Raw genomic sequence first — 27,264 nt, forward strand, 5'->3', positions numbered from 1 at the left:
GTCTGAAGATGGTTGTCCCAAAGAAGTTTCTCGGGAGTTCATTCCTCAAAGCCATCTCTGTCAGCAGTCTTGAGAAAGTGGACCTTAATCTGATTGTGGTGCTCAGAAGTGAGATTTCTGGAAAATAATCATTAAAGGAGGCCATCAGGTAGAATACCCCACAATTGAACCCTGCTGGCAGTGTTAAGAATAGGAACAGAAGCTGGGCGTTGGTGGCGCACGCCTTTAATCCCAGCACTCGGGAGGCAGAGACAGATGGATCTCTGTGAGTTCGAGGCCAGCCTGGTCTACAGAGTGAGTTCCAGGACAGCCTCCAAAGCCACAGAGAAACCTTGTCTCGAAAAACCAAAAAAAAAAAAAAAAAAAAGAATAGGAACAGAAAAAGATGCAGGCTCCCTGTCTTTGCCATGTGATATTGCTACTAAAAAGGTCATTGCCAGAGGCAACCTTCACCTTACAACTCCAGGACCATAAGCCCAAACAAACAAACAAACAAATATACATACATACATACACACACACACACACACACTCACACACACACACACATCTTCCCAATTATCCCTTCACGGGACTGAACAGCTGCCCGCACAGTCCGCTGACACCTCACCTGCTCCACATAGGTCAGAATAACACTACTCCTATCTCACTGTGGGGTCCCCTATTTCAGCTTCTCTCCTCCACATTTCAGGAGCCACTTTGGCCTTCAGCTTCTCCTTCTGGTCCATTAAAATGGAAAGAGGGTCAGCCAGTAAGAGTGCTGGTCACCAAGTCTGATATCCTAACAAGGCACCTGGACCCTTCCTCTCCTCTTCCAAACCTCAAAACAGTAAATTCTTTCACATTGCCAAGAGAAGAAGGCATGGGGAGCCTAGCTGTGCCACCCAGAATCAGTTCCTGTGGCCTTGATGTAATGTCTCATATTGTGTGAATACACTTCTCACCAGTCATAGAATGTTCTTGTTCTCTTGCTCTCTTAGGGGGAATGTGAATTAAGTAAGAGAGAATTGTGGGTCTTAAGAAAGGAGAGAGTATGCTGTCTCTAATGGAGGAAGGAGTGATGGAGAGGAGAGGAAAAAGGAAAGGGAGTGAAGATATGAAACACAGGATATCATCCCTGAAAACACATACCTAAACACAGGACATTCACAGAGCTCTGTCTGTCTGTCTTCAACCTCCTCTCACTAAGTTAGAGAGGATCCCAGCAGGACATGGCATGGCCCACACCTAGATGCAGAGCTGTGGCAGGGTTCCAATTTCCTTGGATTTTCTAAATGTTGGTAGGAGGGTGGATTCGTTCCTAGTTAAAACAGACATTCTCATAATAATAATGACGTGAATTAAAGACTGGCATGAAGTAAAAGATGGGTGCTTGACAGAACAGACTGAGAGCCCCAAAATAGAACGGGCCCTGAAGAGAAAAGGTGAATTCTAACCTAAATGTTACCCGAAAGGTCTACTCCTAGGATATGGTTGGGGACAAGTAGATGCAGTCCACTTCTCTCCCCGCCCTCACTCTCCCTCTCCTGTTGCAGAATATTTGTTCACACTGTAAACAAATTTGGTTTAATACAAAGAGGTCTCTGGGAAGAAGGATGGAGCCGCCATCCAGGAGGAGAGGAAATAGGAGGTGCAGGATGAAAGAGAGGTAATGCTATGTGGCAGAGTGTAGGTTAAGATAAATTGATTGATTTAAATTATAGGAGCTAATTGAGACAAGCCTAAGGTGACCCATGGCTTCTGGAAGAGGACCCTCCTATCAAGGTTGACAGCACCTGGTCATCCAGAGGGAATGAATATTTATACCTTCAACCTGGATTAATGTTCTAATCCCGGATTGCCTATATTAAAAACTTAAGAACAATTAACCCAAAAATCACAGCAACCAAAGAAAAAAATAGATGAATTATGTGGTAGTTCACAATTAACTTATGAGTGAAAATGCGTGTGGTAGAATGGGAGGAAATATCTGCACACAATTTGTCCAAGAAGGAGTTAATATCAATGATACATAAAGAACTCCTGTAGCTAGAGGGCCCCACAACCCCCTTTGTCCTCCATGTGGTGGCACTGGGGAGGAAAACGTGTCCTATCTTGCCCTTTGCCCCCTGTGGCAGGTAAGAGAGCTGGCCCCAGGGTCACACAAGAAGCGGGCACAGCACTTTGCTTGGGCAGCATACTAGAACTGACCCTGTTGTTGTGGGCACTGGTGACATAGTGTATGGGCATGAGAGCAAGAAAGATGCCCACCCCCTCTCTTGTATCCCCTGGGATGGCAAGGGTAAGGGAAAAATGCACCCCCTCCCCGACCCTCGCCCCTTGCCACCCTTCAACAGGCAGGAGAGCCAACCTTGGAATCATGAGAATGGTAGAGCTGGCCCTGGTGGTATGAGTGTAGGTAAGCTGGACCAATGGTATGAGATCAGGAAAACTGTCCTGCTCCTGCTGCCTGCTACATTGGGTGAGCTAGCCAGGGCAGTGCTGGGGAGCTTGCCCTGGTGATGATGGGGGAAAGCTGGCAGGCTGATCAATGCAGCTACCACCCAGGCCCAGAACCTGGACTGCAAGGTAGTTCACCTCAACACCCACCTCATCTATGAACTGCCGGAGCATGTAAAGGGACCAGACCTGCAGATACAAAGCCATAGGATCTCCACGACACAATAGATATCCAAGAGGAGTCCCAGTGAGGGCCTAGTATTGAGGCTATAGCAAAAGCCAGAGGCCTCCAACCAGACCAATGACTCATTGCAATGAACACCTACAAATAAAGATGTAGGTAGTAGAGGGTTTACTCTGTGACTCACTGGGCCACACTACAGCTTCCATACTGAGATTTGTTTTGTTTTTTGTCTCGGTTTTACTTTTAGATTTTGTTTTTGGGTGGAGGTTGCAAGGACAGAGGGCTGGAGTGAGGGTTGGGGAGATGAGTGAGTTGGGGATGCATGATGTGAAATCCACAAAGGATCAATAAAAAACCTCCTGTGGCTTACCAACAAATACAAAATAATGCAACTGAAAATGACCAAAGGGTTAGAACCCACATTTCCAGAGAAGATATATAATTAGCCAATAACACACAAAGAGACAAAGAGAAACTGTGGCTGAATTGTTGGAGGAAAGACCTCCAGAAGCCAAAGCCAGACAGACAGATCTCTCAGGGACAGTGAAGCATCTGCGCCATCCATCTAGCTGTTGCTGTGTGAGGTGGGCACTCTTCTGGGGGTCGAGGGACAGGTGAAGGTAACAGGCAAGCCCTCACAAGATGGTACACTGACCGGGGTTACCCCCAGGACCTTCATTTTGACAAACTACTGGCTTGATCCTAAAAGCCAAGGGGCCTAACAGGAAGAGAAACAGCCTATTCCTGCCAAATTCTCATCCCCCAACTCCAGCCTTACTTCCTGCTGGGCAGAGGAGAGGCTAATACCTCCTGAGGCTTGGGGCATTGTGCCATTGTTCTAGAAGAACAGTTCTGCAGCATGTGAGGCAGAGATATAGTCAAGGTGAACCCCTCCAGCAGATAAGGGGCAGAGCCTTGCTCAGATTCTGACGGCACCTCACTGGGTCCCCCAGTTGCCACATGACTGCCACCCGCAAATCTCTATGGAGGCCATCATCTTTTCCAACAAGCAAAACAATGAACCCCTAGTTCCTTGTGGCTTTTTAAGTGGCCCACTCACCTTCTACGGCTCTCACCTTTCCCTGCCTTCTGTCCCCAGTCTTATTCCCAGCCCAAGACTTCCTGCTTTCCCTAAGGTCCTCTGTCTGGAGGGATTGTTTCTGAATTTTCCTTTCTGCATGTGTTTGCAGCCCATGTCACTAGGAGTCAGTTACCCCTGAGAGTCTGTGTTTTCTGTGTTGCATCTCTCAAACAGAAGAGCTCAGCAGACATCTGTAGAACCTCAGCTCCTAAGGACCCCCTCCCACTGAGGGAGCTGGTACCTGGCCTTCCCCTGGGGTAGTCTAAACAAGCATCTTCAAAAAAGGGCGTTTATTGCCAAGACAGTAGAGATAAGCAGGGCTCATCTGTCTGCCACAATGACTCGGGCTGGGCCTGGGTTGCACATTGTCAGAGTGATTTTAGCAGAGCCTGCAAGCCATGAAACTCTTACAAACTCCAGATAAGGCCCTTGTCTTTAGAGAGCTTGGAGGAGAGGGGAGTGGGGAGTTGTAGCGATAGTCGCCACTGGAGATAAGAAGAATATATATTTTGTTTAACCAAACCTGTCTATTGGCTAGAGACACCAATGAGCTGGCATCCATCAAATCCTTTTCTGATTTACACAAATACCTGATTCCCCCGATAAGGAAAAGTGTAAGTCAACACAGCTCTGTTGTCATTGGGTGTTACCTGCCCAGATACTGGAGTTTTTATCTACAGATTCATTCACAGGCTTCCTTCAGCTTTATCTGTGACTTAGGTGTGACCAAACTGTCTTGCATGCCTATATGCACATGTGAGTGCTTGTGTGCGTGCATGGGTGTGGGTGGGTGTGTGCGTGTACGTGTGCATGTGCGTGTGCATGTGGTGCATGTGCGTGTGCATGTGGTGCATGTGTGTGTGCATTTGCCTGTGCATATATGTGTGCATATGTATATGTGTGTGTGTGTGCTCCAAAGGTCTGTGTATGATCATGTCATGAACAAATACCACACAGAAATGGTGAATTGGACTCCAAAGAGGAACAGAGGGAGGTGACAGCAACATGATGAATATATTTCATAATCAGCCCAAAGCCGCCAACTGTTGTCTACTCCAACAAGCTCTGGCCCCTGCTATCCATCAGCCCTAACTCGGGGAGGATGAACCCCAGGGCTACCCTGATAAGACAAAAAACTGTGGTCAATCATCCTACACCTCTGGACTCAGTTTCTCCATTTATGAAGGAGGAAATTATAGCCACCACACGCACATCCATCATGAGGATGAATGGTCCCCATTATGCCAAATGATCCTAAGACAGGAGGGTTGGTGGATTAAATAAAGATTTACAAAGAATCATGTCCAAATGAGGCTGACTTATGATGTGCTTCGTGAAGGTGATAGATGATCACTGTACAGATCCCCAGGGAGAACCTACTTCCAGCAACATCATTTTCCAGAAGAAAAGAGGGAGAGCAGGAGGGAGGGAAGGAAAGGCAGGGAGAGAGGGAGGGACAGAGAAAGACCCAAAGAATAAGAGTTTGTCCAAGATGAATTATTTCCTCACTCTACCTTATCCCTCAGGTTCCCTCAGTTCAAGGCTGGGGGAGGGTACATCTGATGACATCAAATCCACCTCTCCAGTCTAAAAAGTGACATTTGGAGGGTCATGAGATGCTCACCAGGTAAAAGTACTTGCTAAGCAAACCTGGAAGCCTGAGTTCCATCCCCCAAACCCACAGTGGTGGGAGAGAACTGACTCAAAAGATGTCCTCTGGCTCGCACACACATGCACACACATGCACACACACTGTGGCACATGCATGCCCTCCCTCACACACACATACTACACACATCATCATCATAAATAAAAGGTTTTTTTTTTAAAGTGACGTTTGGAAAGAAAGTTTAGCAACACAGAGAAACGGTGGTAGGGAAATGTTAAACTGCTTTGCAGGGCAGTGGTGGTGCACACCTTTAATCCCAGCATTTAAGAGGCAGACCTATGTGAGTTTGAGGCCAGCCTGGTCTACCAAGCAAGTGCCAGGATAGGTTTCAAAGCTACACAGAGAAATCCTGTCTCAACAAAACAAAACAAACAAAAAGTTCTCTTGCTTTGTATGCAACATTGACATCTATATGTGAAAAATTGAACTGTCTCCCAGTTCTCACCTCCCCCCATCTCCTCAGTTCCTCCTCCTGTATCCCTAGGAAACAAGCTTTCCACATCTTTCTAGAGCAAACCTAAACCCATATCTTTGTACTTAACGATCTTCTCACTTGAAAGTGCCAGTGGAAAGTCTCTGGTACCATTTTTCCACTGCCACTGAGCCACTAGGAGACAGGCATGGCCATCTATCTGCAGGGAGATTTACTCACAAGAAGTCACTGACTCAACATGGCTCCTTATGCCCAGCCTCCAAGATCACTGGCCTCCCGGACACAGTCACCTCTGGCTTAGTCATGGATCTGTGTGTGACGGAGGTTCAGAGACGCCACTGAGTCAGTGCATGTGAGAGACCTGATAAAACAAGAGCTATAGGACAATGGGTAGGACGGGCACTGTGTCCACCCTTTTGATACGTGGACAGTATTTCTGGGAGTCCACTGCTCCTCAAGAACCCACCAAAACCTGTCTTCGTGAAAACATTGACAGCTTCGACTCTGGGTATTTATAATTTCCTGACCTCAACTTTGGAACAGACTGTGTTTATAAGGCGAGCAAACCTGTGTGGGGCCCCACACAGCTCCTCACTATCCCCATTAACAGGTAATTCTATCCTTTGCCCACCCCCAACACACTTCCACATCCAGGATTGCAATCTTAGCAACCAGCAAATCATATTTCTTTACTAATATTGTATGAAGGCTAATCTTTATGTATATATGTTCAAACCAGCTACAGTAATGAAGGCTCTTGTGATTCTGTGCCAGGGACCAGTGTAGAGACAGACTGTATAGGTTGCTTTAGCAGAAATGACTTAGTGAAGGAATTGTTAACTAGTATTCTAGTTAACTATTGTCCTAGTATTGCTGTGATAGACACCATGGCCAGAGCAGTTTAAGGGAGGGCGGGTTTATTTCCAGTTCACCCTGGAAGGTCAGAGTCCATCACTGAGGGAAGTCACTGCAGAAAATCAAGCAGGAATTGAAGCAGAAATCATGGAGGAGCTATCTGGCTCACCCTCGTCTGGTTTTCTTATACAGCTCCACATCCCCTACCCAGAGAGAGCAAAACTCACGGTGAGCTGGACCCTTCCATATCAACCAACAATTAAGGCAGTTCCTTGAAGACATGACCATGGGGCAATCTGACCTGGCAATCCCCCCAGGGGAGACTCCCTCAAATACCTCTGGGCTATGTCGCTTGACAGCTGGCACTAACTAAGTCAACTAAGTTTAAAAAACTAAAAAGGCAGACGGGTGTTGGTGGCGCACGCCTTTAATCCCAGCACTCGGGAGGCAGAGGCAGGTGGATCTCTGTGAGTTCGAGGCTGGGCTGGACTGACAGCCTCCAAAACAATACAGAGAAACCCTGCCTCGTAAAACAAAAAACAAACAACAAAAAAAAAAACTAAAAAGGCAACATAATAACCCTAAGATATCATCTAAGCAGAATCCCAAAGGCAGACATCATTCCTAGGTAGGGCAATCCATAGGGAAAGGCTGAGCTTATTAGTCTTTAGACACCTAGAGGAGAGGCTGGTAGCAGATCCTCCTCGTGATTGACAGATGACAAAGAGAGGAACACTGAGACTCAGCTGGTGTGCAGACAGGACAGAAACAGGAAGCAAGACAGCAAGCCCTGCCCACCACTAGAGCTGAGCTGCCTCTGTAGCTCCAGGGTGAGGTGTGCTTCGTGTCTGAACCAAAGCATCCCAGGGCAGACCAGAGAAAGGTGGCTTGAACCTCAGAGGCTAGGGCTTCACTTCCTCCTTTCAATTGTCTTTTAAGATAGCATAACTGTGTCGTCCAAGGTGACCTTGAACTTCCTGCCTTGGCCTCCTAAGTGCTGAGACTCTAGGCAAACACCACTGAACCTGACTTCTTGCTTCCAATTTTTCCTTTCATTTTCCCTGTAGTATCACATTGGCTTGCACCTACAGAAAACTGATGATGACATCTTTCTTTATCTCGCAAAAGCTGAGAATGAACCTTCCACACTTTTCAGCCTTGAATCATGTACTTAATACTAATCGTTGACTCACTTTTATCCTATTATAAAACAATAGTCTAAATTCTACTAAGCGGTTCATTTTCATCAGGAAATTTATTAAGTGTCTTTCTATTTTGTTTCCTAACATTAAACCACTTGGATTTCTAGAAGTAATGAGTATTTGGCATTGATGCCTTAATTTTTAATACAGTGCTGATTTTAGCTTGAGAGCATCATGTTCTTTTAAAACCGTTGCATCAGCCAGGTGTGGCTCATGTCTGTGATCAAAACTTGAGAGGCTGAGGCAAAAGGATTGCCATATTTAAGGCTAGCCTCAGTCAAAATAAGACAGGGGGAGGAAGGGGGGAAGGGAGGGAGGGAGGGAGAGATTACGGCTTCCTGGTTCAATATTAAGAAGAAATCTGTGGGCTAGATAGGGCAGTGACACATGCTTTAATTCCAGCACTTAGGAGGAAGAGGAAGGCAGACCTCTACTTGTTTGAGGCCAGCCTGGTCTACATATAGAGTTCCAGGTCAGCAAGAGTTACACAGTGAGCTACTGTCTTGAGGAAGAGGAAAAAGAGGAGGAAGAGGAAGGAGGAGAAGGAAAAAATTTGTAGATGTAACTCAGTGGAAGCATACTTACACTTGAATAGCATGTGCAAGGCCCTGGGTTCAATCAACAACAGAAGAAAAAAGCTGATGGGATAAGAAAAGGCCCTATAGTAAAATAACCTTGGGGGCTGGAATATAGTTCAGTAGTGAAGCATCCTAAGATGTGTAAGGCCTTAGATTCCATCCCTAGCATGACAACAAAGAATATGAGTTTATTTTATTTTGTCTTTTTGTTCTGTTTTGTGTTTTGAGATAGGGTATCTGTGTAGCTCTGGCATCCTAGAACTAACTCACTCTGTAGACCAGGCTGTCCTTAACCTCAAAGAGATCCACCTGCCTCTGCCTCCCAAGTGCTAGGATTAAAGGCATGTACCACCACCTCTGGGCTTATCTTTTATTTTAAAACCTTAAACCATACAACTGTTATTATCCCAAGGATCTCTGAGTTGAGTCAAGTTTTCATTTTCTCCCATAATAGATGGGGCCAGATGTCAACTCTGCGATCTTCTGGCTGCTTTATAAAATGTTCCTAGCTCTTCCTTCCCATTAACTCCAATTCCAGGTCTAATCCATTCATTTGCCTCTTCAATCCCTCATAAAGGGATGAGGGTGGGAACTAAACATACACTTACCACATGACCAAGTGATACTGCTTCTTGGTATTTGTACTAGTGAAGGAAGCAGTCACATTCTCAAAAAATCTTTACACAACTGCTGTGAACAGTTTTACTTATAATCACCAAGAACTAGAAACAACCAAAATGTCCTGCAGTGGGTGAATGCTATGTGAGCTACGCTATGCCCTTACAGAGGTACATCAATGACCAGGAAGGCACTAAGGGCACAGAAGACATCTTGGATGGGTCTCCAGGACTTTTTGCTGACTGAAAACATAAATCTCCCAAAGACACACATTATATGATTCTATTTAGTAACATTCCTAAAATAACCAAATTGTAGAGGAGGAGAAAACTAGTGGTTGCCAGGAACTAGGGAGGCTGGGTGAAGTGGGGTGTTGTATAAGCTCTTAGATCAAGGAGCTTCATGTATGGTGGAGTTCTGTGTTCCAGTGGCAATAGTGGTCAGGAGCGTCTGTTTGTGGGAGGTTTCACATGTCTGTTTGTGATAAAATGATAGAGGACTTGGCACGCCTGTACTAATGTCATATTCCTGTTTTAAGAGAGTGCAAAAACATGTAAGAGGTACTCCCTGAGGCCGGAGAGATGGATCACCAGCGAAGTGCTTGCTGCTCTTGCAGACGATCCAAGTTTGGCTCCCAGCACCCACTTTGAGGGGCTCACAACCAACTGTAACTCCAACTCCAGGAAATCCAATGTCCTCTTCTGGCCTCCTCAGGCGACTGAACACACACACACACACACACACACACACACACACACACACACACACACACACAAATAAAAAGAAGTAAATATAAAATAAATCTTTTTATAGATATAATAGCTGCAGGAACTTGATTATCCATGAGAATTCACCTTTACTTCCTTTGAAACTTCCTATGAATTGAGCATTTAAAAATTTAAAGTTTCATTACATGTATACATCTGCATATGTATAGGCAGATGTATACGTGGTGAATCAGTGGGCAGCAGGCTTTTCTATGGGCAGAGCTGCAAAAGCAAAGATATGTCAGCTGCAGTTAGGGCCTGCTCATAGTTTACATCTCTTTTTAGCGAAACGGAGATGATGGTTACAGATGGGAATGTTGCACCTTTTTCCTTTTAACATATAGAACGTCGAAGGAATGCTTGATCACCGAACAGCTGATCCAAGCAGAAAGGAGATTCAGGATAGCAGTACCAGTCTCCTCATGTGCACAGACATCAGCCATGGGTTACTTTAGTGTGTAGCCCCCTGTTAGCCAGTACTTTTTCTGTTCTAAGTGTCAAAACTGATTTTCAGATTAATCTAATAGGGCTTGAGGATGTAGCTCCATTGGTGGAGCTACATGCACAAGGTCATGAGTTTGATCCCTAGCACTGCAGCGTGTGTGTGTGTGTGTGTGTGTGTCTGTCTGTGTGTGTGTGTGTGTATGACATAATAGCCACACAGTTGATTTTTAAGGATTCCAAATATATCATTGATCTTCCTAAAGATGAGCATTCTACCAGCTTTGCAATGTAGTGGACAAAATGACTTTTTAAAAGATTTATTTTTATTCTATGTGTGTGAGTGTTTTATCTGCATTCTGTGTCTACATACATACCACTTTCATGACTTGTGTCCTCAGAGCCCAGAAAAGGGCACTGGATACCCTGGAACTGAAGTTACATATGGTTGTGAACCATCATTTGAGTTCTGGGAATTGAACTCAAGTCTCTGGAAGAGCAGTCAATGCTCTTAAAAGGTAAACCATCTTTCTGATCTTGACGGATTTTTTTTCATGCTTATCTTTGATTAGAGAGTCCAGAGAAAATTCTGCACTGATCTTCAAATTCTCCAAATGTAGCATGCTTGTCCTGAAGCCCCAGAGAAGGATGGAGAAGATTCCACTACTTGAAGACAACAGAGAAACCATGTGAGGAGACCAGCAAAAATAAATAAATAAATAAATAAATAAAGTTCTCTTAATCCTCAAATTTCCAGATGGTCTTTGCCCTCAAAGACCTTATGTTCCAAAAGAAGTAACCAGATGAATCCAAATGCATAATTTGTTCATAAACACATGAGACAGGCGGCTGCAAGCTTTTGTGGCTGAGTCTTTTCCTTGAAAATACATCGGCCTGTCTAGGGTGTCTGTGGAGTGGGATCATTGAGATACTGATCTGGTACCCAAGCGCCTGAAAGGGCTGGGATAGAATGACTTATATGGGGAGACTCCCAGGAGCAGGTTCAAAAGAGGGAATGTAGGGCTGGAGAGATGGCTCAGCGGTTAAGAGCACTGACTGCTCTTCCAGAGGTCCTGAGTTCAATTCCCAGCAACCATATGGTGGCTCACAACCATCTGTAATGAAATACATGCAGGTAGAACACTGTATACATAATAAGTAAATCTTTAAAAATACCCTTTAAAAAAAAAGAGGGAACGTATGAAAATATCCACTGCCCAAACACACGGGCTGCTAGGAGGATCAAACTGGATAAGATTTGGGAACACTTGTCACCTGTCTGCTGCACAAACAGCTGTTCATATTACTCGGCTGAAAGTGCGTAGAGAAACCCAAACACAATGAAAAACAAGATAGGCAAATCAGAATCACAGCGAGAAGGCAAGAAACCAGAAGATCCGAATGCGAGGCCTTCCTGAAAAGTTAGATACAAGGGTCAGAGAACACACATGGAGCTGGGCGCATGTCCCGTGTACAGCACTTTCCTGGTATGCATGGTTCCATCCCCAACACACACATAGAGGGGGTTCAGTTAATCCACTTTGTGTTTTAGGGTTGGCTCCCACCTGGTGGAACTACCCATTAAGAAGAGATTGTCATCACAAGACACACCTTATCCTGACCCACCTCTCCCTCCGTTTCCCGGCTGCTATGAGGTGGGCCACCATGCTTCTGTGACCTCTCCACCCTGATGCTCTTGTTGAGGCACAACACAGGCCCACAGTAATCAGGTCAAGTGGCCAAGCACTAAACCAGAGATCCAAAGTAAATCATTCCTTCATTTACATAATTTCCTTAGGAAATAGTCACAGTCATGAAAAGCTGATTCAGGGGAGTTAGAACAGCCCCGGTCCCAGGGTCTCCAATGTCAGTGAACCAAAGCAAGAAAACACAGCTGGGACTCAGTCAGGGTGCTGACTCACCCAAGCAGCGTGGAGTCAGACTAATGCAATTCTAGGAACTGCTTTAGCTAGATGCCTGGGAATTTACAGAAGAAACTGCCCTTCAGTATCTACCGAATTGCAGACCCAAGAGGTGAATGTGTTTGGGATTTAGACATTGGTGCTGGTTGCACAGTCTTGAACATACTAACACCTAACTGCACACTATACATATTAAAAGCATGAATCATATCTCAGTTCTAAAAAAAAAACAAACACTAAAGCATGGCAAACTAGAGCAGAGAGGTGATGTCAGTCAGTGCAAGCAGGCAAGAATAGAGACTGGAGTCAGAAGCTGACCCTGTCCTCACCTCTGTGCACGCTTAGGGGACTGCGGAAAATTCTGGAGTCACTGGATTCTTCCAGAATCACAGTGTAGAGCCTAAGAAGGGAGGCAGTTCATCCATCATGGTGGGGAGGGCATGGCTACAGGAGCATGAGGCAGCCTAAAAACAGAGAGAGCGAGAACAGGAAGTAGGGGCAAGTAGGATAAGAACAAAAAATCTAAAGCCCACCTCCAGTGATTTCACTTCCTCCAGCAAGACTCTACCTCCTACAGCTTATCCAACCTTCTGAAGCAGAGCCACCAGCTAGGGCCCAAGTGTCCAAGCATGTGAGTCTACAAGAACACTTAGCATTCAAACCGTAAAGTTCATCTTGCTGACAGTTAATAGTAGTAATAATATTAGCATCTTGCCCACAGATAATATTAATAACAATAGCCCTCTGTCAATTTTTTTTAATGTCAGCAATCATAGACTATGTGAATCTTAACAGGAGCCCCAGACAATAAGAATTATTACTGTACCTATTTTATAGACTTGAAAACTGAGGCTTAAAGATATCCAGTAATGTCAGACATGACAACACATACCTCTAGTACCAGCACAAGGGACTCAGAGGCAAATGGGTCACTGTGAGTTCAAAGCCAGCCTGGTTTACGTGGTAAGTTCCAGGACAGCCAGGACTATGTGGAGAGACTCTGTCTCAAAAAGCAAAAACAAAACAAAACAAAATATATCTACTACTGAGTTCACACTGAGGAAGAACTGTAACTTCTGGAAGCTGTCTCTTAAGTCTGGGATCAATGTCAGGTCTCCTAGGGAAAGAACTATCCTGCTAGGGAAGTTGAAACTTCAGAGCTGTCCCATATGGGAGAGGGTGAAAGGTCAAAAGGCAAGGGACAGTCTCATTCTATTGCCTACACTACTTTAAAGCAATGAACATATAACATTTTGATAAGAGAAACCAATGAAAATGTGTTTTTGTCAGGTGGTGGTGGTGTACACATTTAATCCCAGCACTCAGGAGGCAGAAGCTGGCAGATCTTTGAGTTCCAGGCCAGCCTGGTCTACAGAGTGTATTCCAGGACAGCCAGGGCTACACAGAGAAACTTTGTCTTGAAAAGCAAAATAACAACAAAAAAAAGTGTGTGTGGGGGGGGGGGCGGGTGTTGGTGGCACACGCCTTTAATCCCAGCACTCGGGAGGCAGAGGCAGGTGGATCTCTGTGAGTTTGAGACCAGCCTGATCTACCGAGCGAGTTCCAGGACAGCCTCCAAAACCACAGAGAAACCCTGTCTTGAAAAAACCAAATAAATAAATAACAAGGAGAAAGGGCTCTCCTGTGGGCCACTGTCTTAGAGAAAGACTGGGCATGTGGCTCATTCTATAATTCCAGCACTTGGGAAGTAGAGGCAGGAAACTCAGGAGTTCAAGGTCACCCTCAGCTGCTTAGCCAGTTTGAGACCACCCTGAGCTAAATGGGACCTGGTCAAAAGAAGCAGGGTTAAGCAAACCTGGGGCTGTTAGTCCTGGGACTGTTAGTGACACATGCTGTACTTTAATTTCTCTGTATACTGAGTCATTATGTTGTGAATCAGAAGGAAGCTTCAAGCTTCCCAGCTGTTTCATGCATCTTGGGAGGACCTGACACTCCACCATCTTGCGGTCTAGCCTATGGTTCTATGGTCACATCTAGATCAGACTGATTCAAAGGAGAGAAGGGAAGCCATTGCCCAACAAAGTTTAGATGAGATTGTAATGGGATTCCTCTCATCTGACCCCATCAAAGACAGCTTGAATCTGTGCTTGTCCCCTTGGGTCAGAGGGACAAGGCAGGAATGAGGACCATGAGGGTGGTGGAGTTGTAGGTACTAACAACAAGCCAGAGCACAAGTCATGTAGGCCCACATCTGAGCCAATGTGGTGGTGGTCTCATGTAATCTTAGTACTTGGGAGGCAGAGGCAGGAGGATTACTGTGGATTGAAGGCCAGCCTGGCCAGCATAATGAATTCTAGGCAGGCCAGACTACATAGTCCGACCATTTCCTTGGCCACAAAACTCTTTTCTCCTACAGAACTCCTCAGAAGATCTGCAATCTGCCTCTCAATAGGATGCCAGCTGAAGTGAGTGCTTATTGCTGGTCCCAACAAGGAAAAGAGAGACCCTCTCCAGTTTTAGATCAAAACTCCATAAAAGGCAGAAAGTATTGAAAGAGTTACTCAGAAAATGAGACACAGATTTACAGTCTGGTTCCGCAACTTGGCTTCTGGGGATATTCACAGAAGAATGGAAAGCAGAGCACAAAACAGTGTTACCCTCAATAATTAAAACAGTGTTACCCTCAATAGTTAAAACAGTGTTACCCTCAATAGTTAAAAGTAGCAACATCTTCTCCAAAAAAGAGCTCATCAATTGGTTACCCAGTATCAGATGGTCAGCCCAGAAAACATGCATACAAATTACAGTACTCAGACTGTGCAGGTTGTACTTATTATTAAGAGTATTAATAGAGCTGGGTGTTGGTAGCGCGCACCTTGGGAGGCAGAGGCAGGTGAATCTCTGTGAGTTCGAGGCCAGCCTGGTCTACAGAACAAGTTCCAGGACAGCCTCCAAAACAATACAGAGAAACCCTGTCTCAAAAAAAATACATAATAGATATAGATATATACACACATATATAAACACACATGTTTGCATGTAGCAACAGTTAATGAAAAAGAGGCCATGAATTTGAAAGAGGGGGTATATGTAAGGATTCTGAGGGAGAAAGGGGTAAAAGAAAATGATGTAATTACATTGTAATCTCAAAAAGTAGAGGAAATCGTTTTGTTTTTTTTTTTTTTTGAGTTGGCAACAGCCCAAATATCTATCAACAGATGATTGGAGAAATAAAATGTGACTTGTACACACGGTTCAGCATCATTTGACCTTAGAGAGAATGGAGATGCTAGTATGTGCTATAATGTAGACGAAGTACAAGGACACAGTGTTAATTGAGACAAACCAGCCACTAAAGGACAGATAATGCAGGACACCAACGATAGGTGTCAGTGGTCATCAGACTCATAAAGTAGAAGGCAGAGAGACTGGGGATGTATTGGTTGAATACAGAATGATGGAGATTCAATGCCCCCCAAAAAACATTAAGAGCTTTGGGTTTCATGCATGAGGCTGTTTGATCTCCAGCACTATCTAAAGCACAGGTGGTGGCAGGTCAGGAGTTCCAGGTCATTCTACTTAGCAAGTTTGAAGCCAGCCTGGGCTACAAGAGACCTGGTCTCAGAAAGAAAAAAGGGAAAGAGGGAAGGAAATAACAGGGACTGGAAGGGGCTTGCCTGTAATTCTAGCACCTGGGCAAGAATGAGGCAGGAGGATTGGACATTCAAGGCCAGCCTGAGACATATAGTAAAACCCTGTCTCAAATCAAAACTAGGGCACTAGAGAGATGGCTTAGTGATTAAGAACATTTGCTGCTCTCCCCCAAAGACCAGGGCACCCATATCAGTGGCTCGCAACCACCCGGAACTCCAGCTTCACACACAGATACACACATGGACAAGTAACTAAAACAAAAATAAATCCTAAAAATCAAATAGGGTAAAAGTGGGCTGGGGGTGGAGTTCAGTGGTAGAGCTCCTGCCTAGCACGTTCAGGGCTTGAGTTCAGCCCCAGTATGAACGTAAATGTCCTTAATGCCCCTGAACCCTGCAGCTTAAAGCAGTTGAAGTGGTAGCTTTTGTGTTTTGTTTATTTTATAATAACAACAGTAGAACTCGTGTGACCAAAGCACTGGACTGGTGACAGTTGGCCTGCCAGACAGGGAAGGCCTGGGCCTCATCATGTTCAGCTCACTCTTCAGGAATTTTAATGACCTGACGCTTCGGGGAGTTTTACATGAACATCTTCCTGTAGAATAGTTTCTGCAAGTCATCTGGTAAGGGCAGAGCGTAGAGACAGAGGGCTGGAGTGGACACCTTATTCATCACTCTGAAAATATTCATAACAAACTTCTTGGAAGGGAAAGGCAGCCCTGGTTCTTCTGCATCTCCCCCTTTTTTCCTTCACCTCTCTTTCTCTCCAGCATGCATTTTATTTTCTCTTGGTAGATTCCCCCTACCCTCCGTTCTCCTTGTTCTACGTTTGGAGATCAGTAATACCTTGTCTGGATTCTCGCCTCCATGCAGGAACTGTTTCAAGGACCCCGGGAAGCTATGAACTGGGAAATGCATTAAAGTATGCAGGCATTGTGTTTATTCTTGTTATTATTAAGCTGTTCCCCTGGGAGACACCAACTCCACAGGGGCCATCTACCCTGAGTAAAACCCGAGCGATCTGTTTGCCTGGTTCCCACGGCTGACTCTGTGAACCTTTCTCAGTGCCTACCCCTTCATTCCTGGGTCATCTGGGGGCCTGTGGAGAAGAAGCTCCCCATGCCTAAGAGTGTTCAAGCAGAGCAGTCACCCAGCAGAAGATTCTGACGCTATTCCTATGCTAAGAATCCACAGGTCACCACCCAGTTAGGACTCAACTGATCTGGAATCCAATGTGGGTTCCATCCTTCCCTTGCTCTGTAATGTGACCACCTCTCTGAGTTGGATTGCATCGTTCAGCATTGTCATCTGCACTCAGGAGGATCTGCTGCGCCTGGTGCTAACCAACGGTGCTCCAAAACATCCCTGCTTTTCACTGCCATACTAGGTGTTAGGAGAAGAGACTCTGCCTGCCTGTAGGACCACTTTTCTAAGGGCAGACCTGAGGTACAGCAGCAGGTTGAGGGAGTAGCATGCTCACTGTGCATGGTGACACCCTGGGGGTGTTGTATCAGAGTGGAGTCCTTGGGAGTGACCTTGGGCAGCCTGAGTAGAACCTCATGAATGTAGACTTGTTATTTAAAAAAAAAAAAGTCCAGCTAAGGCTTTATGCCTCGCCAGGCTTCCTTCGACTTCCACACGTACCAACAAGAAAAAGCCAGCCACGGGACTCGCTGAATTAATGAATCACTCCTCTTATCTATTTTTGCTGTTATCTAATTCTGAGAGGAAAGCTGGGAGCAGAGGGAGCCGGGAGATGTGGCTCACAACGTCTCCCTCCCACCGGGCAGAAACAGGCTGGAATCTCCGTGCCTGGAGGCCGATCTGTCCCTGAAAGCCTGGAAGAGCTTCCTCCCTCCGTGGGTGAGTCACCTTCAAGTGGCCCTCCTGCCAGGGAAGGCCAGGAGGAGCAGTTCAGGGATGGAAGCCACAGGAGTAGTGTGCCTGGCAGAGAGGAACCTGGGGAAAGGGAAGGACAAGGCTTCAGTCCAGGGTACCCACGCAGGCTTGGTGGGGTAGGAGTTCTTCAGCCTTTGCCTGAAGGAAAGAGAATGGATTGCTTCAAGGACAATCTGCTGAGGCAGCTTCCTCTCTCTCTCTCTCTCTCTCTCTCTCTCTCTCTCTCTCTCTCTCTCTCTCTCTCTCTCTCTCTCTGTCTCTGTCTCTTTCTCTCTCCCTCCTTCCCTCCCTCCCTCCCTCTCTCTCCTTCCATCTCTGTTATTCTTTCTCACAATTGGCTGTCGTTTTAGTTTTTCTCTTTCCAGATTCACTGCCTGATGTGATAGTCAGTCTCCCCTAAGAGAAACCAGGCCAGTGGAACTGGGCTGGCTACAGAAGCCAAGCAGATTGTAGCAGGTGTCACTGGGCCTTTGCTCCCTCCAGCAAACCCAGATCTTATTGCTTTCCTTGGGGTCTCCTTGGCTACCTGTGTCCTCTTAAGGGCCACCGTAGGGAATTCAGGCAAGCCCTTCCCCAGAGCTCCCCACTGGCTGTATTGGTTAGTCCGTGAATGGGTCTTTCTGGACTTCTTTTTTCCTTTGCCCAAACAGGCCAAGGGTTAGTCAGCGGCTGTGTGGGTTTGATTTTCAATGAGTCTGAACTTTATTGGGATAGAGGTGGGTCCTGCCGGTGTATGGAAGCAAGCATGTTTTCTCTTCCTGTTCACTCTGTTCAGGGAGAAGCCTTGGACTGTGTGCACTTTTGCAGCTGAGTCAAGTTTATGTCTTCTCAAGACCAAGGTGGTGGGAGGTGAACTTTGAGTCCTATTTGTAGCAGGAAAACTGAGGAGAGGACTCCATTCGAAAGAAAAGGAGTCAAGAAAGTCGAGGCAGCACAGGGCTTGGAAGAGCTGCAAACAACCCAGGTGGTGCCAGGCAACTTAGGGCTGTCCGGACCTCTCCCCCACGCTCAAAGGTTCACAGCCGACATCTGAGCATTTTTGATACTGCTGCCTTTGGTGTTCTTCTGGCAATGGGTAGGATTTGGTGTAAAATGTCTAGGTTCCCTTGTGCTGGTGCAGGGCACATTGCCTCAGCAAAGCAGAGGGTGGAATTATATCCCCCAGCAGTAAGTCCAGCCCCTCCTGGGCGGTAAACTTCCAGGGGTAAACTCAAAAGCTGCCTGGAAACTTACACATTCCCCCTGCCCATACGCCCAGCACTTCATTTCCTCGTATTCTCATTCCGCATACTCCCAAAGCTAAAAGAAATTCGAAGAGTTAGCTGGGGGAAAGACTAATAGTAATAATAAAGTTTATATGGGTTGAAGGAAAAGCTTACTGTACAAGGTTTCAAATATTCTATGAATTGCGGTCACTTGGCTTCGTTGTCTCTATTATTGGTATTGCTGCTTAGAAATCTCCAGTGGTTCATTTCTGCTGTCTTTATTTTAATAAATCAGTCTAAGGTAAACAGTATTCGAACGTCCCCATTTACTGTCACCAGTTTCGTTCTTCTAGGAACGTGTTCCTGAACATGGTTTTTGTTTTATTGGATCACATTTAGGGGGATTTAAACACGGTTTTCTGTGACTGGCACGAAAAAAAATATTCATGAGCTGTTCTTGGTCCCTGTTGTGTCTCTCGGGGCCAATCAAAGACCCATTTCCAACCGCTTTCCGCCTTGTTCTGTTTTGCACCGGAAGGAAAGTCATGGCTTGCACCCGTGAAGTCTGGGGAGGTTCAGAGCTGGGAACTACCCTAAGGAAGGGGTTCGGGGCTACAGCCATCAATCTCCAGTTGTCTAAACACAGCGCTAAGTGGAGAATCGAGGCAATTATCCGAATAATATGGGGGAGGGGGCACTTTCACCTGTTTTATCTGGATCGAAAGTGCGGTGTAGGGACAAACCCGTGATGCCTTTAGGCCCTGGGGTTTCTCAGCGGTCTGGGAATTTGGACAGCCTTTTTGTAGGTTCTGGGAAGGAAGTTGGGAGAGTTCTAGAAAGGCTTGAAAGGAGATCCTGCGGGGGGTGGGGAGCAAAGGGGGGCGCCGCAGGACGCCCGGATCCCCGGTGATAAAGGCCGGGAGCTGATCTAAGGTCAACAAACCCAGCGGCGTCAGGCTTGGGCGGAGGGTAGGAAAGCCCAGGGATGGGCGCCAGGGAGAACCGAGATTCAGGCAATTCGCTAAAAAGAAAAAGAGCTGTGGGCGTTGAGCTCCGGATCCGCTGCAGTCCGGAGAAGGGGGTGCAGGCAGCGGCCTGAAGAGGCAGCCTTGTCTAGCGTCAGTCTGAGGTGAAAAGGCGCCCGCGGCACCCAGCCTACACCCAACTGTCCAGAGGGGCCCTATGCAAATCCCGCCACCAGTTAGGCTTCGAAAGGAGCAGAAAGTGACCCTCTTCGAACGGGGGGGGTGCGACGTGGGGAAGGAGACAGAGAGTCTCAAATAATGGGATGGCAGACGAAGTCTCAGCACTGCCCAGCGAGACAGAATTGTCCCCCAAGTGAGAGAAGATAGGAAGAGTAAGACAATATCATTAATGTTGTTAGGTGGTTCACAAACTCCTTTTGTATCCTTGTTTGGGTTGTTTTTCCCACTCTCGATACGAGTAGGAGAAAGACAGAATAAATAAGCCTAAAGTCAGGCTGCAAGAGAGGCTTGGTCTAGTCACTAAGTGCCTTCAGAGAAAGTCTCCCCTGGGGCTTTCCGGTTTAGGTAAGCAGCCCGCGGGTAGCGTGGCCCGGAAGCCTGTAAATTGCGCTGTCGCCCGTGGGCGCCTGGGGTTCAGTTGACCTCCCCACAGCGGGCCTGAGCTGTCCAGGCAAGCCGAGTGGACAGGCGGACCAAAGAGGCGCTAGCAGAGCAGGCCTTTCCCCAAGGCTTGGAGGATCCCCACAAATGGGGTTCGCTGTCACTTTACTGCGCCCCGCTCACCACTTAGCTCTCCTCGGAAAATTCGAGAACGGTTTGTTCGGATTGCGATTCTGGTCCCTAGCGGCCCAAGTCACTCGGGTGGGGAAAGTGGCGAGCGCCAAGGCTCCAGGATACTAAGCGTCTGCTTTCCCACTCGTAGGGTTGATGGGCTAGGGAGCTCAGGCTACAGGGAGGCAGGTTCCAGCCAAGGTCACTCTCGTGCCAAACCTGGGCCATCGCATTTAGTGCCTGTGACTCCTAAGCTGAACAAAGCCCAGGGACCATGGGACCACAAGAAGAGTGGTTATTGTGCCTGCTGCTTACGAACCCTCTCGGTGTCGCTCACGGTATTTAAGACCTCCTCGCCTTCAGCGGCTGCCATCACCGCCTGAACGGAAAAACTCCTAGGAAGCCTAGTACCCATTTCTAATTTACTACCGCCGACTTGAGGACCTTGAATAATGTCCGTTCAAAATTGCTCAGTGGTAGCCTGCTCCCACAGAAAGGAAAGAGAGAACCGTAAGTTTAGGGGTGATGCAGGGCAATGGTAGTGATTGCCAAGCTCTTCCCTCCCAGTTATGCGTGCCCCCAACTTGACTGTTCTCAATACCTTTACGGAAAATACATAGTAAAGGGTCTTAGCCATCCCGGGCTCCAAGCCACTCTGCGCATTTTCATTCCCATCTTCTCCCAGCCAAATGTGGAGCAATACTGAGAGAGTAATGATAAAAAATAAATAAATAAATAAATAAATAAGGTGTTTTTATCACTGGCCTAGGGGGAATTGTTTCAGCTCAGTTCTCGGTTTCTGGCTACCACAAATCCTTGAAGGTGTAGATTTCTTCAACTTCGGGGAGACCGGCTTGTCTGGGAGAGCAGCACCCCTCTCTAGCAGCAGCATGGTGAGGGACGACACTCTCCAACTACTCCTTCCTCCACTCGCGTCCCGCATCTTACAAAAACTTGATCTTAGTAAGATGCCTGGCAGAACCCCGCAGTACCCTCTACTCCGGGATACCCCTAACCAGCTACACGGCCGTGTGCAAGGCAACGTCGTTGGCTGGGTGGGATCCGGCGCTTCTCCCTTTACTCCGTCGGTTCATTGCATACCCGGAAAGGTGCTTCTACCTCCGTCTTTCTTAGGGGAACCTTCATTTGTTCCGTTCCGCCTGCTAGATCTGGTTTTCTCTTTTCTTTTCACACACACCCTCTCCCTCCCTCTCTCCCTCTCCTTCCTCCCCAGTTTCTCTTCCTTGCCTACTCAACTACCTCTCCCCATATCGTTCTTCCCTGTAACCTCCCTTTCTCATTCTCCTCTTCTAACTCAGTTCCAGAATTTTCCTATTTCGGCTTAATCAAAATTCTCTCCTTCACTTGCTCCCCTTTCTTCCAACTTCACTCCTTTTTTTCTCCTTGCCAATTACCTCCAAACACATCGCCTGCCCTTAAACTTCCCTCAGGGACTTACTGGGCCTTTCCATTTCGGATGGTACATCATCCTTGCTCTTTAAATAAATTTATCTTTTTAAGTTTCGTGTGAGAAACCCTGCCTCGAACCCCCCCAAAATTTTCATGTGTTACTCCCCTTGCAATGGATGAATCAAAAGCCTTCCAATGGTGAGTTATTATTTCCATTTCAATTTCTGAATATCAAATTCCAGAGTAATTAATTCGTTTGCCCTTGGGAAGTTTCTAAAGCCTCTACCTCTGAAATAACTATTATGCTATAATAATTTCCCAAAGGCTCCATTCGCAGTAGAATTTTTTTAATTGGTCAGTAATGTGTAAACCGAGGCCAGATGCTTTATCCTGCCACAGTATCTATTATGGCTCCCCACTAACTCCAGAGATTTAGCAGGAAAATGATAGGACTCAAGTGGATAACTGCCCTTGTTCACCAACTAAGATTGCATTTGCCGTTAAATCTCAGTTCTATCATAAGAATAATGGAATGATTAGCTGTTTCTTGTAGATAAAGAGTGATTTTGAGTGCCTATTGTTTGCTTTATGTAGAATTTGTTGTTAGACCATACATGAGGAGCATTTTTATAGAATAATCTTGGTAATAGATGAGTTGTGCTCTCAGAAATTGACTGGAGGCAGAAAAATTAGCCTCTAAATTGAGAAGGGGAAATCTCTCTCTCAATCTCTCTTTCTCTCTCTCTCTCTCTCTCTCTCTCTCTCTCTCTCTCTCTCTCTCTCTCTCTCTCTCTCTCTCCCTCCCTCCCTCCCTCCCTCTCTCCCTCTCTCCCTCTCTCTCTTTTGCTTTTTTGACACAGGTTCTCACTGTGTAGCTTTGGCTGTCCTGGAACTCACTCTGTAGACCAGGCTGGTCTAGAACTCACTGAGATCCACCTGCCTCTGTCTCCCAAGTGCTGGGGTTAAAGATGCATGCCACCACCACCCAGACACAAAACATTTTCTCTTAAGAAGCAAACAAAAATTCGTTAACTCTATTAAAACAAATCTATAACAAACTCTTAAAAACCAAGGTTACTAGCCAAGCATAGTGCTTCTGCTCTTAATTTGGCACTAGGGATACTGAGACAACAGGATCACCATGATTTTGAGTCCAGCCAGGGTTACAGATTAAGGACCACTCCCATCTCCAAAACAAACAAAAATGAAAAAGAAAGGAAGGAATAGAGGAAGGTCCATAATGGGTAGAAATTTGACATAGGAAACTTGGGGGGTGGCATGTGTGAGCATGAACACTGTGCTGTGTCTCATGATTTGAAACAGCAAAAACAAAGAAAGTTGGACTTAATGCTGGTATTCTTAGACCCCGTTTGGGCAAAAACATGAAGAGTTATGGGGGGAGGGAATGTCTCAAAGTGTTTCTGAACCCTTAATGTGAACTAGCAGAATCTAAGAGTTTCTGTCTTGGACTTCCTCCCTAAATTCCAGAGACAGCAGCCATCCACCTTACCAGGAGCTACTCAGAGGTTGGGGAAGACTTGGGGTTTAGGTGGGGTTCTGGGGAAGCCAAGTGAAAGGGCCTTGGTTTTCTGCAGTTTCTTAGCAAACTCTCAGGTCTTTGTGCCTTCCTGGTTCTCCAGTTTTCGACCACCACCACTGCTGGGGTTTACTTCAACTGTGATAATGGAAGGGCTGCTATCTAATCTGGTCAGCAGCAAGAACAATCCATTAGCCCTCAGTATTTAGCATTTATCCGGGGTGGGGGGAGGATGGAGAGACTGTACTTCTTGGTCCTACTGCACGAAGCCTGCCATTGTTGTGCCATTGGAGTTAGGGGAACGAATGAAACTAAAACTCACCAATGAAATGGCGTTTCCCTGGTGCTAATGAATTGCATTCCCACCCATTGCCATACCTCTTTGGGTTGGAGGGCTAGCTTTCTTTTAAAGAGATCAAATGCTTTACATTCTTACTTAAACTCATCATCCTAAAGACAATGTACGATTCCATTTTTCGTTAGTGTTCCTTGAGACTGCAGAGGCATAAATCCATCCACCCATTCATTCTTTCATTCATTCAGCAAACATTTGCAAAGCTTTGCTCCACGCCAAGCATTGTGCCTTGTACTGACAGGCTAAATTATTTGCCCAAGATGAGGGTTATGCTGACAACTGGGGCGGGACCCTAAATCAACTATTGCAATCCCGTGACTGACTTATTCTCTCCCCAAGACACACAAATCAGAGATGTGGGGAGTGGGAAGGGTTCCGGAGGTTATCTGGTCCAGCCTTCCATTCAATGCAGGAATCTCTTCCCCCAAATTCTGCTGATCAGACCCCTGACTCTGCCTTCCACCAGCTCAGGGAGCTAAGAGCAGTCTTCTGGGATTCCCTTTGAAAGCAGTCCAAGGACCTCCTCTGCGACAAGATCTAGGCTTTCTCTTGCTTACATCCACCCCTCTCTGCTCCTGCTTGGAGGCTAGTACTCCAAGAGCCATAGGTTACTCATTCTCCCTCCCAAGTGCCACCCAAGTGCCACTCTCTCCTTCTCTCCTGGAAATGGAGGTTCCTGGGTTGCTGGCACTGCCCCCTTGAAACTTGAAAACACATGGACCTTGGCCAAACTGATTTCCTTCAGTTGCCCACAGGGGATGTAGGCTGCCAAGTTAGAGAAAACGCTGGGCAGTAGCCAATGTCCAGAGCCTGGATTCTAGGCCCAATACAGCTCAGTGACAAGCTAAGTGACCTTGGAGATGTTATTTTTGTAGCATATTCTAGAAATAAGGTATGTGAATGTGCTCAGTAGCTGAACCTGACACCTTTTGCAAAGATAAAATTGATCTCCATAAGTTGTCTGAGGTCACAGAAAGTAATTAATGGACAACAAAAAACTTTCTGGAAGCTTTCCCATCACTTTACTGGCGAGTAATCCTAGGCAAATTACCTAAAATTTCTGTGGTTCAGTTTCCTGGACTTTAAAGTTCTCTTCAACCACAGCCTGCAGACAAGCCTCCGGATGCCTGCAATGGTCTATACAGTAAAAGGCATTCAGCTGGGTATTTATAGCTGCCTTGTTTTTGTCTATTATCTCTCTATTTTTTTCTTCTCTAAACTTAAGACTTACAAACTCTTCAGATATCAAATATGTTTAGTAAGAAGCAGACATTTTCCTAGGTTGATGAATATATCTTTATCCAAAACTGAGTGCTGTGGGAACTGTGGCTATGATATTTTGGAAAGCTATCAGTCAGTCTCCATGCAAATCCCTGTGACTCTTTCCATCACATTTTTCCATGGAAAGAAATGTACCCTAAGGAATTGCTGAGACTCCTACACGAAAATGCACTGATAACTAGAACTTAGGACTTGACAGTCACACTTCAGAAGTGTAGTTATTATAACAAAAATTGATAGCAACCAACATTGTAAACAGAATTTATTTCATGAATGACTAAATTCATAATGTTGCTATTGTTATATTTTCTTGAGATATTTAATGATATAGCAAAGTCTTATTGTAGATTTTATTTTTTAGGTTTTTGTGATTATTTGCTAGCCAAGATATTCCAACCCTGGGCCTCCTTCCTACTAACTACACACTTACCACTGAACTCCTATTTTTAAATTAAACTGGATTGGGAACCACTCTTTAGGATGCAAAACTCCTTTGAGAAAAAAGAAGGAAGCAGAATGTTCTTAATGGTTCTTTTTATAGGAGCGACTAACAGTGGGGGTTTTTCTATTGTTATGCTCTCTGCATTTTCAAATGAGCAATAATGTGCTTCTGTTTATTTCAAATTTGAAAGAAAAAAAACTATTTTGAAAGGAATAGGTCAGGCTCCCTACAATCTTTATGACTTAGCCAGGCAGTGGTGGCTCCTGCCTTTAATTCCAGCACTCAAGAGGCAGAGGCAGGTGGATCTCTGTGAGTTCAAGGCTAGCCTGGTCTACAGAGTGAGTTCTGAGATAGCCAGGGTTACACAGAGAAACTCTGTCTTGTGTGAATGAGTGGGGGGGGGCAGGGGTCCTTATGGCTGTTTTTGGAGCAAAGGCTATCTATATAAGGCCCCAACTCAATGTGGTCAGACTGTAGAGTAGTCCCAGATACTTCCTGCCTGCTGAAGTTCCTGCAAGAGGTGATGATTTCAGCAGAGTCCTCCCTCCCCTGTAGGGAGGCCCAGCCCTTCAGACAGTCTAGAATCTCTGCCTTGAGTTTCTGAAACTGAAAGCAGTCTGCTCTGGTAACTTTTCCTTGGACTCATACTCCCTTTGCTATCAGGAAGATTTGGGGATGCCAAGCCAGGTGCAGGGCCAGTTAGGAAGCCAAGCTGATTATCCCAACCTGGGAAGAGGAGGAGGGTGCATTGGGGGTTGAGGGGGAAGTCAAACATTCAGCCTGGGCCTAAAGGCCAGGGGTGTTCAGAAAGGAAGACATTGGTAAAGAGAATTACAGGCAGAACTTCAAAGACCAAAAGCCCTTCAGGGTAAGTAAGCCCCAGGTGCCACTAGGGGCCTTTCTTTTCTGACATTGAAGTCATCTCTTGGCAATTTCCAGAGGCCAGCAGTCCTCGAACTCTGAAGGCAAAATGTAGGCAGGAAGGGGAGAGTGGTAACCAAAGGAATGGGCAATGCAAATCCTACGAAAAGAACGTGCAATTCCTATTCTGCAAGACTAAGAAAGCTTCAAAAGACCTCGTGCTGTTGCTTGTGTCAAAGTAACACATGCAGTAGGGGAAGACACAAGCAGCAGGTGCCACCCCTAGTCCTGGCTCCTTAATTAGCAAACTGTATTGTAATGTGTAGGCTGTACTGTATGCATGCTGTGAATACCACTGTGACCCTTTCGCCAAGTCTTAAACGTCTTCTTAAACTTCAGGATCAGCCTTGATTGTTCCCATGGGTAGATGATTCCTACAAATTGCAGAATTTTGGGTTTCTGTAGTGTGGCTTGGACTCCAATCTCCGTTCGACTCTTGCCATGTCTCCCAAGTTAAGCATGACCCAGCCAGACTGTAGTTATCATCAGTCCCCTCTCCTGAGTCTCATGGAGGGGGGAAAAAATCAAATGTACAGCAAGGAGCAGGCCATTTCTATGACCCTGCTAAAGCAGAGCTGCAATGCAAGCAAGAGATACGAAGAAGCAAGGAAAGTAAGGCTTGGTGGGTCTGTATCTCCCCAGTCCTTAGAAAAC

General features: G+C 46.0%; 1 protein-coding gene and 1 long non-coding RNA gene across 3 annotated transcripts in view; both read left to right on the plus strand.

Annotated features, from left to right (window-relative positions):
* The first annotated feature begins 6,787 nt into the window (after positions 1–6,787).
* Positions 6,788–11,009, plus strand: LOC121137847. Its single transcript, XR_005875120.1, has 2 exons — positions 6,788–6,889; positions 10,840–11,009. It is a non-coding gene; the product is annotated as an uncharacterized LOC121137847 (long non-coding RNA).
* Positions 11,010–17,542: 6,533 nt separating this feature from the next.
* Positions 17,543–27,264, plus strand: part of Gata4 (GATA binding protein 4) — a 69,611-nt gene continuing 59,889 nt past the window's right edge. For both annotated transcript variants that reach the window (XM_040740663.1, XM_040740664.1), the window contains exon 1: positions 17,543–17,666. The gene's annotated coding sequence lies outside the window, so the exon portion shown is untranslated. The remainder of the gene's footprint in view (positions 17,667–27,264) is intronic.

This window comes from Mesocricetus auratus, unplaced genomic scaffold, assembly GCF_017639785.1.
Source record: "Mesocricetus auratus isolate SY011 unplaced genomic scaffold, BCM_Maur_2.0 Super-Scaffold_100707, whole genome shotgun sequence".
NCBI classification, from domain to species: Eukaryota; Metazoa; Chordata; class Mammalia; order Rodentia; family Cricetidae; genus Mesocricetus; species Mesocricetus auratus.